The sequence below is a fragment of the Salmo trutta genome, chromosome 28 (assembly GCF_901001165.1).
Source record: "Salmo trutta chromosome 28, fSalTru1.1, whole genome shotgun sequence".
Lineage (NCBI taxonomy): Eukaryota > Metazoa > Chordata > Actinopteri > Salmoniformes > Salmonidae > Salmo > Salmo trutta.
In genome coordinates this window covers 40,601,359-40,613,511 of record NC_042984.1, presented here as the reverse complement: position 1 = coordinate 40,613,511, position 12,153 = coordinate 40,601,359, and positions in this window count along the sequence as shown.

Genomic DNA, 12,153 nt, shown 5'->3' with positions numbered 1-12,153 from the left:
GTCAGAACCCGTCCCTGTGTAACTGGGTCCTGAACTTCCTGACGGTCCGACACCAAGTGGTGAAGGTAGGCAACCACACCGATCCCCAACACAGAGGCCCCACAAGGGTGGCGTGTTCAGCCCCCCTCCTGTACACCTATGACCGCGCACTTCTCAAACAAAATCATCAAGTTTGCTGACGACAACCGTGGTAGGCCTGGTTACCGTCAACGATGAGGAGACCGCCTATAGGGCGTAGATGAGAGCCCTGGCAGACCGGTGGAAGGAAAATAACCTCAGCCTCAACAAAATGAAGGATTGTGGACTACAGGAGACAGTAGAAAGCAAGCCCCCCATCCACATCGACGGGGCCGCAGCGGAGAGGGTCAAAAGCGTCAAGTTTCTCGGTGTGCTTATCACTAACAACCTGAAAACGGTCCCTTCACACAGTGTGGTGAAGAAGGGCCAACAGCGCCTCTTCAAACTCAGGAGGCTGAAGACTTGGCTCGGGCCCTAAGACCCTCACAAACTTCTACAGATGCACAATTGAGAGCATCCTGTCAGCCTGTATCACCGCCTGGTACGGCAATTGCACCATCTGCAACCGCAGGGGCTCCCCAAAGGGTGGTACGGTCAGCCCGACGCGTCACCGGAGGCACACTGCCTGCCCTCCAAGAAGATCAAAGGACCTCAGCTACCGAGCAAAGGCCTTTTCACCCCGCTACCATCTAGACGGCGGAGACAGAGCCGGGACCGAGTGACTGAGAAGCAGCTTCCATCTCCAGACCATCAGGCTGTTAAGCAGTCAACACTTGCAGCCCTCCGCCCAGTACCCTGCCCTGAAGCTTGAGACAACTGCCCTATGTACATACAGTCATGGAACACTGCTCGCTTAAATGTTTGACATACTACACTCTAGTCATGGCTCATCATATGTAACTTTGAATTTTTTGGGATTATGTGTATTGTTTTTGTTGTCGCTAGGTATTACTGCATTGTTGGATCTGGAAGCACAAGGATTTCGCTGCACCTGCGATAACATCTGCAAATCTGTGAATGCAATAAATGAATAACCTTTGATTTGATTCGACTGGCACAGCACTGGCACATAACCATAACAATGTACAGTATGACGTAGAGCACGTCGTACCATACATAACCATAACAACGTACAGTATGACGTACAGCACGTCGTACCATACATAACCATAACAACGTACAGTATGACGTACAGCACGTCGTACCATACATAACCATAACAACGTACAGTATGACGTACAGCACGCCGTACCATACATAACCATAACAACGTACAGTATGACGTACAGCACGTCGTACCATACATAACCATAACAACGTACAGTATGACGTACAGCACGTCGTACCATACAGTATGACGTACAGCACGTCGTACCATACATAACCATAACAACATACAGTATGACGTACAGCACGTCGTACCATACATAACCATAACAACGTACAGTATGACGTACAGCACGTCGTACCATACAGTATGACGTACAGCACGTCGTACCATACATAACCATAACAACATACAGTATGACGTACAGCACGTCGTACCATACATAACACCCACACCTACTCGTAATTACTATCATTGTCGCACATGAGGAACGAAAAACATTCCGCATTTGCATTTTGTTTTCTCCATCCACCGTTTCCTCACGCATAACCAATCTCTGTAATAATTTCCACAACGCTCCATGCGCGAGAAATGCATAAGTCCAGCACAGCAGTTGTAACTCCGGAGACCTTCTCCCCTACCTCACCTTGCTCATCAACTCATCCTTGACCGCTGGCTACGTCCCTCCCGTCTTCAAGAGAGCGAGAGTTGCACCCCTTCTGAAAAAACCTACACTCGATCCCTCCCATGTCAACAACTACAGACCAGTATCCCTTCTTTCTTTTCTCTCCAAAACTCTTGAACGTGCCGTCCTTGGCCAGCTCTCCTGCTATCTCTCTCAGAATGACCTTCTTGATCCTAATCAGTCAGGTTTCAAGACTGAGCATTCAACTGAGACTGCTCTTCTCTGTGTCACGGAGGCTCTCCGCACTGCTAAAGCTAACTCTCTCTCCTCTGCTCTCATCCTTCTAGACCTATCTGCTGCCTTTGATACTGTGAACCATCAGATCCTCCTCTCCACCCTCTCCGAGTTGGGCATCTCCGGCGCGGCCCACGCTTGGATTGCGTCCTACCTGACAGGTCGCTCCTACCAGGTGGCGTGGCGAGAATCTGTCTCCGCACCACGCGCTCTCACCACTGGTGTCCCCCAGGGCTCTGTTCTAGGCCCTCTCCTATTCTCACTATACACCAAGTCACTTGGCTCTGTCATATCCTCACATGGTCTCTCCTATCATTGCTATGCAGACGACACACAATTAATCTTCTCCTTTCCCCCTTCTGATAACCAGGCGGCGAATCGCATCTCTGCATGTCTGGCAGACATATCAGTGTGGATGACGGATCACCACCTCAAGCTGAACCTCGGCAAGACGGAGCTGCTCCTCCTCCCGGGGAAGGACTGCCCGTTCCATGATCTCGCCATCACGGTTGACAACTCCCTTGTGTCCTCCTCCCAGAGTGCTAAGAACCTTGGCGTGATCCTGGACAACACCCTGCCGTTCTCCACTAACATCAAGGTGGTGACCCGATCCTGTAGGTTCATGCTCTACAACATTCGCAGAGTACGACCCTGCCTCACACAGGAAGCGACGCAGGTCCTAATCCAGGCACTTGTCATCTCCCGTCTGGATTACTGCAACTCGCTGTTGGCTGGGCTCCCTGCCTGTGCCATTAAAACCCTACAACTCATCCAGAACGCCGCAGCCCGTCTGGTGTTCAACCTTCCCAAGTTCTCTCACGTCACCCCGCTCCTCCACTCTCTCCACTGGCTTCCAGTTGAAGCTCGCATCCGCTACAAGACCATGCTGCTTGCCTACGGAGCTGTGAGGGGAACGGCACCTCCGTACCTTCAGGCTCTGATCAGGCCCTACACCCAAACAAGGGCACTGCGTTCATCCACCTCTGGCCTGCTCGCCTCCCTACCTCTGAGGAAGTACAGTTCCCGCTCAGCCCAGTCCAAACTGTTCGCTGCTCTGGCACCCCAATGGTGGAACAAGCTCCCTCACGACGCCAGGACAGCGGAGTCAATCACCACCTTCCGGAGACACCTGAAACCCCACCTCTTTAAGGAATACCTGGGATAGGATAAAGTAATCCTTCTAACCCCCCCCCCCCCCTTAAAAGATTTAGATGCACTATTGTAAAGTGGTTGTTCCACTGGATATCATAAGGTGAATGGACCAATTTGTAAGTCGCTCTGGATAAGAGCGTCTGCTAAATGACTTAAATGTAAATGTAATGTAATGTAACTCATAAATTCATCCACATAAACAAGTGTGACTGGTCAAGGTCGAACCTCTGTTCTTATTTCCCCTCTTTGTCCCACTTCCAAACATAATTGCTGTTTACTGAGTATTCAGCCCACCACTTTACTGGTGGGAGAGGATAAATGTTAATCCCCATACGCTGACAGTTTGACAGGAGGAAAGAGTCAGACAATCTCTGCATTCCAGCTCAACGTTTTCAACGCTTCCCTACGGAACACTAGCCACTGGCCATAGACGTCGGTTCAATATCTAGCTTTGATTTACATTTGGTTGAGTTGTCAACTATGGTGAATTCAACAAAAAATGGCACAATGTCATTGGATTTCGGGTAAAAGTACGGTGAAAAAATACTAAATGCCCCTACATTGATTACTTTTTGTGAATCCAGGGAGTTTTCCATGTTGATTCAACATCATCACATTGATTTTATGGGGGGGGGTTGAAATGACGTGGAAACAACGTTGATTCAACCAGTTTTTTTCCCGGTGGGTACTGACGTCACTGACAGTCTGACATTCGTATGTTGGCGGAGATCCCATGGAGTTCATGTCTTCAGAATACATGTGTGTGAGTGTCTGCTTGTGTGTATTCATTGACGCAACTTCACCTCCTTCGCAGGGGACTTGTCCTTTATGGACTGCGTGTCGCAGTCTCGTTGATGTGGACCTGGAGAGGGTAAGAAGAGGACTGAAGAACACAACTGGAGAGGAGTTGAAGGGGCTGGGGCTTCTCTCAAACCTACAACTGCAGATTGTGTGCGAGAGCTTTCTTAAAACCCCTCCATCTTGTATGTATCCATTCCCCTTGGCTACTAGCATCGCCTTGAGGGCTGAAGCGGCCCTAGCTAGCACAAACTCCATATGGCCCCAGAGAGAGAGAGAGCACAGTAGACTATATGATTACAGACATTGACCCTTTCTCTCTCAGCTCATTCACTGTCAAGCCACTACACCTCTGTCTGATCACAGCCAAATTACATCGTTCCTCAAAAGAACAGACATGGAAACAACCACACATTCACAGCCCAGTAAGCTGTACAACATCAGAAATGCATACAGATGGGCCCAAATCAGCACCCGAAGAACACCAGAAAGCAACCTGTAACCAAAATATCCAAACACTCTTAGATAACTTTCTGGATACCACATTCACTCACAGTAAAGAAGGCATCAATCTAGCAGTAAAAAACATCAACTATATATTCAGGCAAATGGCAAAAGAAGCACAATTGAAATTGATAAAAAACACACAAAAAAGACCACAGATGACAACTGGTTTGATGCAGATTGTAAAATTATAAGGAAAAAACTTAGAACACTATCCAACCAAAAGCACAGAGAGCCAAATAATGGTGAATTACGCCTTCATTACTGAGACTTTAAAACTATAAATGTACACTCAGAACCAAAAAAGCACAGTACAACAGCAAGCAGCTGACACAAACAACTTGTGGCAAAATTGTAAAAAGCAAAAAATATCAAAACGAGGAATTAGCGATACAAAATGGTGACATATGGACAACCAAATCAAATCAAATGTATTTATATAGCCCTTCTTACATCAGCTGATATCTCAAAGTGCTGTACAGAAACCCAGCCTAAAACCCCAAACAGCAAGCAATGCAGGTGTAGAAGCACGGTGGCTAGGAAAAACTCCCTAGAAAGGCCAAAACCTAGAAAGAAACCTGGAGAGGAACCAGGCTATGAGGGGTGGCCAGTCCTCTTCTGGCTGTGCCGGGTGGAGATTATAACAGAACATGGCCAAGATGTTCAAATGTTCATAAATGACCAGCATGGTCAAATAATAATAATCATAGTTGTTGTCGAGGGTGTAAAAAGTCAGCAACTCAAGAGTAAGTGTCAGTTGGCTTTTTCATAGCCGATCTTTGAGAGTATCTCTACCACTCCTGCTATCTCTAGAGAGTTGAAAACAGCAGGTCTGGGACAGGTAGCACGTCCGGTGAACAGGTCAGGGTTCCAGCAGGTCTGGGACAGCAGTTCTGGGACAGGTAGCACATCAGGTGAACAGGTCAGGGTTCCAGCAGGTCTGAGACAGCAGGTCTGGGACAGGTAGCACATCTGGTGAACAGGTCAGGGTTCCAGCAGGTCTGGGACAGGTAGCACGTCCGGTGAACAGGTCAGGGTTCCAGCAGGTCTGGGACAGCAGGTCTGGGACAGGTAGCACGTCCGGTGAACAGGTCAGGGTTCCATAGCCGCAGGCAGAACAGTTGAACCCATTTTAAAACACTCTACAACACCGTTCAAATTGATACAAACGCAGAACAACGCCAAATACAGGCTCAGTGAGCACAGCCTTGCCATTGAGAAGGGTAGACACAGGAAAGCCTGGCTCCCTGTAGAGGAAAGGCTGTGCAACCACTGAGACAGAGCTGCATTTCCTGACAAAATGTCAAAAATATAAAACAATTAGAGAGTGTCATTTCCCCAAATTTGAATCCCTTATTCAAGGTTTCAAAGACCTCTCTGATGAGAGTAGGCTACCCGTCCTGTTGGGGGAGGACGCAGAGAGCTGTGGGTTGGCAGCGCACTACATTGCTGCCTGCCATAAGATGAGGGACAGTGTCTGACAGACCAATCAACCTGCACATGTCCTCTACTGTATGCTTATTGTTATTGTTCAATGTGTGGTTATTTTGACCCTTGGTTATTGTTGTTACTGTTGTCCTGTTGACAATTTTGATTCTTATTATTTTCATATTGTAAATATCTAAAGTAAGCTTTGACAATATCTACATTGTTACATCATGCCAATAAAATAAATTGAATTGAAGAGAGAGAGAGAGAGAGAGAGAGAGAGATTCTTAACACATGGCTCTAGCTCCTATTGTTAAAAACCTTATATGTTCCATCTATCCTCTATGTCCCTCAGATGAATGATGCTACATTCAGGTCAGAGGTAACACAACAATCGTGAGGCTGGCACTCACTGGTCACAGGTCTTGCTGACCACCTGGTGACCCTGGTCAGCTGGACCAAAGGCTGTGTGGGTTCACAGGCATCCTGTTATGCATGACCTCTGACCTCACAGTGGGTTGGGCCTCAGATGTGTGGACGAGCTACAGGGAGCTGGTCAAAGGTCCAGTCTTCACAGAGCAGTGCTGTGAACCTGAATTAAATTAGGTAGCTGCTGCCCAGTTCCCATCACACTGGCCTTTAAGGCTTTATGGTCAAACAGGCCCTTTGGCGAAGCCCACTCTCCCAGACACACACACAGGAGTGTCTGACTCTACAGTATCTCTGACAGTGCGGTTGGTGTATAAGTAGAGAATACAATGGAACAGATTACTGTGGTGTGGAGTTGTGTAGGGAGACCCTGTGGTCATTTCCACAGATTTCTGCCCAGCTGGCACATAACATTCTGAGAACCATATGTTTCTTAGGTGGGAATTTCAGATCATTTCCTACAGGTTTCCTTATGGTTGTATTTCAAGTCGTGTTCTCAAATTGTTCCGAGAACATTAAGAAACAAACAATGTTCTCCTGTGTGAATTTCAGTACTTCAGCACAATGTTTTTCTGCAGGATTCCTCCTGGTTCTAGTTAAAGTCATGTTCTCAGAACATTAAGAAACCTTTCCATAAAAACCACAAGAAAACACTAGTAAGAATGTTGTACATCCTCATAGTTGTGTTGAGGTGTGTTGGCCGCGCCCACTAATTGGCTACACCTGATCTTAATGAGTGCGTGTTTCCTTTGAAATGGGGTCTATTTGAATAGACTAAAATGAACAGCTTTGTATGAATAAAAATATAAAAAAACACAGAATGCTAGCTCTATCCTAGTGGCACAGTGGACTAATTCTATGAATAGAAAACAGAAAGTCATAGGTTCAAATCTCACTGCCTTAATACAGAAAGTGTTTGCATGATTAATGCCGAAGCAAATTCATTTCCAAGGGTCCTATCTGCGCTTGGAATTAAAAACAGTCAAACTAACCTAGCAGTGTTATTAAAATATGTTCTAAGTACGTTATTTAATTACCTTCAAATAACCTAGAATTTCCATTCTCAGAAGGTTAATAAAACATCCCATGAAAAGTTTCAGGGAACCATAGTAAAACGTTCTCAGAACCTCCCTGCAACCTAAAAATGAACGTTCCCAGAACAGGAGAAATGTTCCCTTCAGTTCTCAGAACATTTTTTAAAAGTTCAGTTTACTCGTCAGGAAACGTATGGCTTTGTTCACAGAACCAATGGGAAACCAAAAACGTTGTTCCCACAATTTCCAAGGAACCAAATGTGTTAACTGGGTACAGACTAAGATTCTGATAAACAATGAGTAACATGCAGGGAGGTATACAAACAGACACTATGAATGACATCAACACATGACACACAACAGACAGTACAGAAACAGCCCTCACACAGGCCGCAGGCCACCATTGAAATACAGAACCGTAACACAAAGGCCAGCGCATAACAGAGCCATATTTCTACAAATCGGCCCACTTCTCTCGCTCTGGGTCCACTCTTGCCCTCCCGACATTGCTCGTGTTTCCTTTCTTCCGCCTGCCTCTCTCTCTCTCTCTCTACTGGGTTCCGATCTTATGTTTTAGCCATCAGGGTACTACTGCTACCACTCTGCTCAGTATTGACACCAGCCAACATCAACAGCAGAGGTGAGGACACGATGATGACTTAGCCATGCTGCCATGGTCAAAGATAGAGTGGTCTCAGCCAACAGCACCACCACCCACTACTGCTCTCTGGTGGTGGATACCAGAACTGCACTGTACTCCACAGGATGGTAAATTGAGATCCGGTTGGATAGATCAGATTAACTAGAACCACATGTTTACAGATGACCATGAAATATGGTTAAGCGATGGCGGCTTGGGTTCAACCCATCATAAATGATAGTAACCTAGAGGTATTGCTGTTTTAGCCCTACAGTAACAGAAACATTCATATTCAAATACATTTGTCATGAGGAAAACATTTTAAACTGCATTTTCTTTCCCTATCCTCAGATTCTGTCTCACATTGTTTTGGGTTCTTTCAATCTCACCAAAGGAGGGTTGAAGTATTGGATTGTACACCACCTGCCTGAAAAAGACTACTTTACCATGGAGAGACTCAGTTCTATCTTCATACCAAGTGTGATTGGCATCTATGAAGGTGTGGTTGTGCCCCCTGTGTATGTTACGTAATCTGTACAGGTGCCACTGTGCCCTTGTGGGAGTGAGTGTTGTCTGAACACGGAGGGTATATGTTTTTGTCTGCAGTGGACTATGGTGTTTTGCAGTGTTGGGGAGTAGGGAACTATAGTGCTCAAAAAAATAAAGGGAACACTTAAACAACACAATGTAACTCCAAGTCAATCACACTTCTGTGAAATCAAACTGTCCACTTAGGAAGCAACACTGATTGACAATACATTTCACATGCTGTTGTGCAAATGGAATAGACAACAGGTGGAAATTATAGGCAATAAGCAAGACACCCCCAATAAAGGAGTGGTTCTGCAGGTGAAGACCACAGACCACTTCTCAGTTCCTATGCTTCCTGGCTGATGTTTTGGTCACTTTTGAATGCTGGCGGTGCTTTCACTCTAGTGGTAGCATGAGACGGAGTCTACAACCCACACAAGTGGCTCAGGTAGTGCAGCTCATCCAGGATGGCACATCAATGCGAGCTGTGGCAAGAAGGTTTGCTGTGTCTGTCAGCGTAGTGTCCAGAGCATGGAGGCGCTACCAGGAGACAGGCCAGTACATCAGGAGACGTGGAGGAGGCCGTAGGAGGGCAACAACCCAGCAGCAGGACCGCTACCTCCGCCTTTGTGCAAGGAGGAGCAGGAGGAGCACTGCCAGAGCCCTGCAAAATGACCTCCAGCAGGCCACAAATGTGCATGTGTCTGCTCAAACGGTCAGAAACAGACTCCATGAGGGTGGTATGAGGGCCCGACGTCCACAGGTGGGGGTTGTGCTTACAGCCCAACACCGTGCAGGACGTTTGGCATTTGCCAGAGAACACCAAGATTGGCAAATTCGCCACTGGCGCCCTGTGCTCTTCACAGATGAAAGCAGGTTCACACTGAGCACGTGACAGACGTGACAGAGTCTGGAGACGCCGTGGAGAACCTTCTGCTGCCTGCAACATTCTCCAGCATGACCGGTTTGGCGGTGGGTCAGTCATGGTGTGGGGTGGCATTTCTTTGGGGGGCCGCACAGCCCTCCATGTGCTCGCCAGAGGTAGCCTGACTGCCATTAGGTACCGAAATGAGATCCTCAGACCCCTTGTGAGACCATATGCTGGTGCGTTGGCCCTGGGTTCCTCCTAATGCAATACAATGCTAGACCTCATGTGGCTGGAGTGTGTCAGCAGTTCCTGCAAGAGGAAGGCATTGATGCTATGGACTGGCCCGCCCGTTCCCCAGACCTGAATCCAATTGAGCACATCTGGGACATCATGTCTCGCTCCATCCACCAATGCCCCGTTGCACCACAGACTGTCCAGGAGTTGGCGGATGCTTTAGTCCAGGTCTGAAAGGAGATCCCTCAGGAGACCATCCGCCACCTCATCAGGAGCATGCCCAGGCGTTGTAGGGAGGTCATACAGGCACGTGGAGGCCACACACACTACTGAGCCTCATTTTGACTTGTTTTAAGGACATTACATCAAAGTTGGATCAGCCTATAAAGTGGTTTTCGACTTTAATTTTGAGTGTGACTCCAAATCCAGACCTCCGTGGGTTGATAAATTGGATTTCCATTGATTATTTTTGTGTGATTTTGTTGTCAGCACATTCAACTATGTAAAGAAAAAAGTATTTAATAAGATTATTTCTTTCATTCAGATCTAGGATGTGTTGTTTAAGTGTTCCCTTTATTTTTTTGAGCAGTGTACATTCAGTAGGTAATGACTTGTTGTGCCATGTAGTAGTGTAGCGAACTACAGAAGCTAACCTTTACCCATAAAATATGGGTAAAGTGTGCAAAAATTTTGTTTCTTTTTCGGCATCAGACCTGCCGGTAACGCTTTGACACCTAGAGTCATAACACTGACAGTCATAACCATGTCATAACTGCAGACATAACACCGTCATGACACATTTAGACCTGTTGTGCCATATATTACATTATTTTATGTCTGGTTTTGACACCTACGTAAGAGTGTCAAACCCACAAAACATTACATCATTATTATTTTTATTGACCATATTAAATTGTAATTGCGTACTAGTCAGACATGCACCTACCCCAAAGCTCAGTTGCTGATGACCGGGATGAATGCAGGAGCACATTTCAGGAGCTGACAAGACACCCTCTTTTTGACTGATGTCTGATAGAGGGCTTATATGATGGTCACAATGCTTCTTGACAGTGTCATAAAGTGTATTTTATTAGTCCAAGTGAAGTGACACAGGATGGTCAATATGCTTCATGAAAGTGTCATAAAGTTGATTTCCTAAAAGCTACTTAATTAAAACATGGAGAAAAAACCCCATCAAGAATTCATTACAAAAAAGGATTTAAGAAAAACTCAAATGAAAAGAAACTTCATGGCAGGGAGAAAACTAATTTGAATAAATGTGGGTTGACACCTATGGTGTCAGTAACAGCCACAAAGCAATGCAATATCTGTCACAACAGGTGTAAATATATTGGTCATGACTGTTGACCATATGACAAGTTATGTCAGCTGTTATGACCGTGTCATAAAGTGTTACGACACTGAGTGTCAAGTGTTTACACCCTCCATAATTCTCACTTGAAACATTGTAATAGGATAAATAACACATTTTAACATATGACCACAACGTGATCAGTCTTGCAATTTGTCGTCTATGACATTTCCCATTTTCTCATATGAACACACTAAATAATTTGGATGCAGTGAACTACCCAGCTGGCACATAACGTTCTGAGAACCATATGTTTCTTAGAGCTTGGTGAGAACATGGTGGTCCTATGGTTTATTTGCACACAACCTTCCCACAACTTTCTGGGAATGGTGCTGGATAGTTGCTTGGCTTTGGAACACTCAGCACATTTAAGGGACTCCACAAAAAAAAAGTCATTACTTTAATAGAACGTTCCCTAAAAGTTCAAACAAGGTTACATTTCATTTTTGGTAATGTTATAGGAACATTCTCCAACTGGTCTGACATTGGGAATGTTGTCAAATAGGTCAGAGAATGTTAAGAAACAACGTTGTGGAAATTTCAGTATAATGTTTCCTACAGGTTTCCTCATGGTTCTATGTGAAGTCATGTTCTCAAATTGTTCCAAGAACATTAAGAAAACTTCCCATAAAAACCACAAGGAAACTTTAGTAACGTTCAGAGAACGTTAATGTTCCATAAAAACCACAAGGAAACTTTAGTAACGTTTAGGGGTGTTGGCTGTGCTGACTAATTGGCCACACCTAATCTTAATGTGTGTTTGTTTCCTTTGAAATGGGGTTTGTTTGAATAGACAAATGAACAGCTTCGTATGAGTTAAAAAAAACATGGCATGCTAGCTCCATTCTGGTTGTGCAGTAGACTAATTCCATGGATAGGAAACAGAAGATCATAGATTTGAATCTCACTGACGCCGTGTCACAATAAAGAAATGTGTTTTACATGATTAATGCCTAAGCAAATTCATTTCCAAGGGTCCCATCTGTGCTTGGAATTAAAAACAGTTAAGTCAGCTATGTCTTGCTTAACTTCTTCCAGTGTGAAGTAATAGGTAGCATGGCAAACTAGATTTTTAGAGTAACGTCCCCAACACTGGTGTTTTGGATGTTTTCCAGACA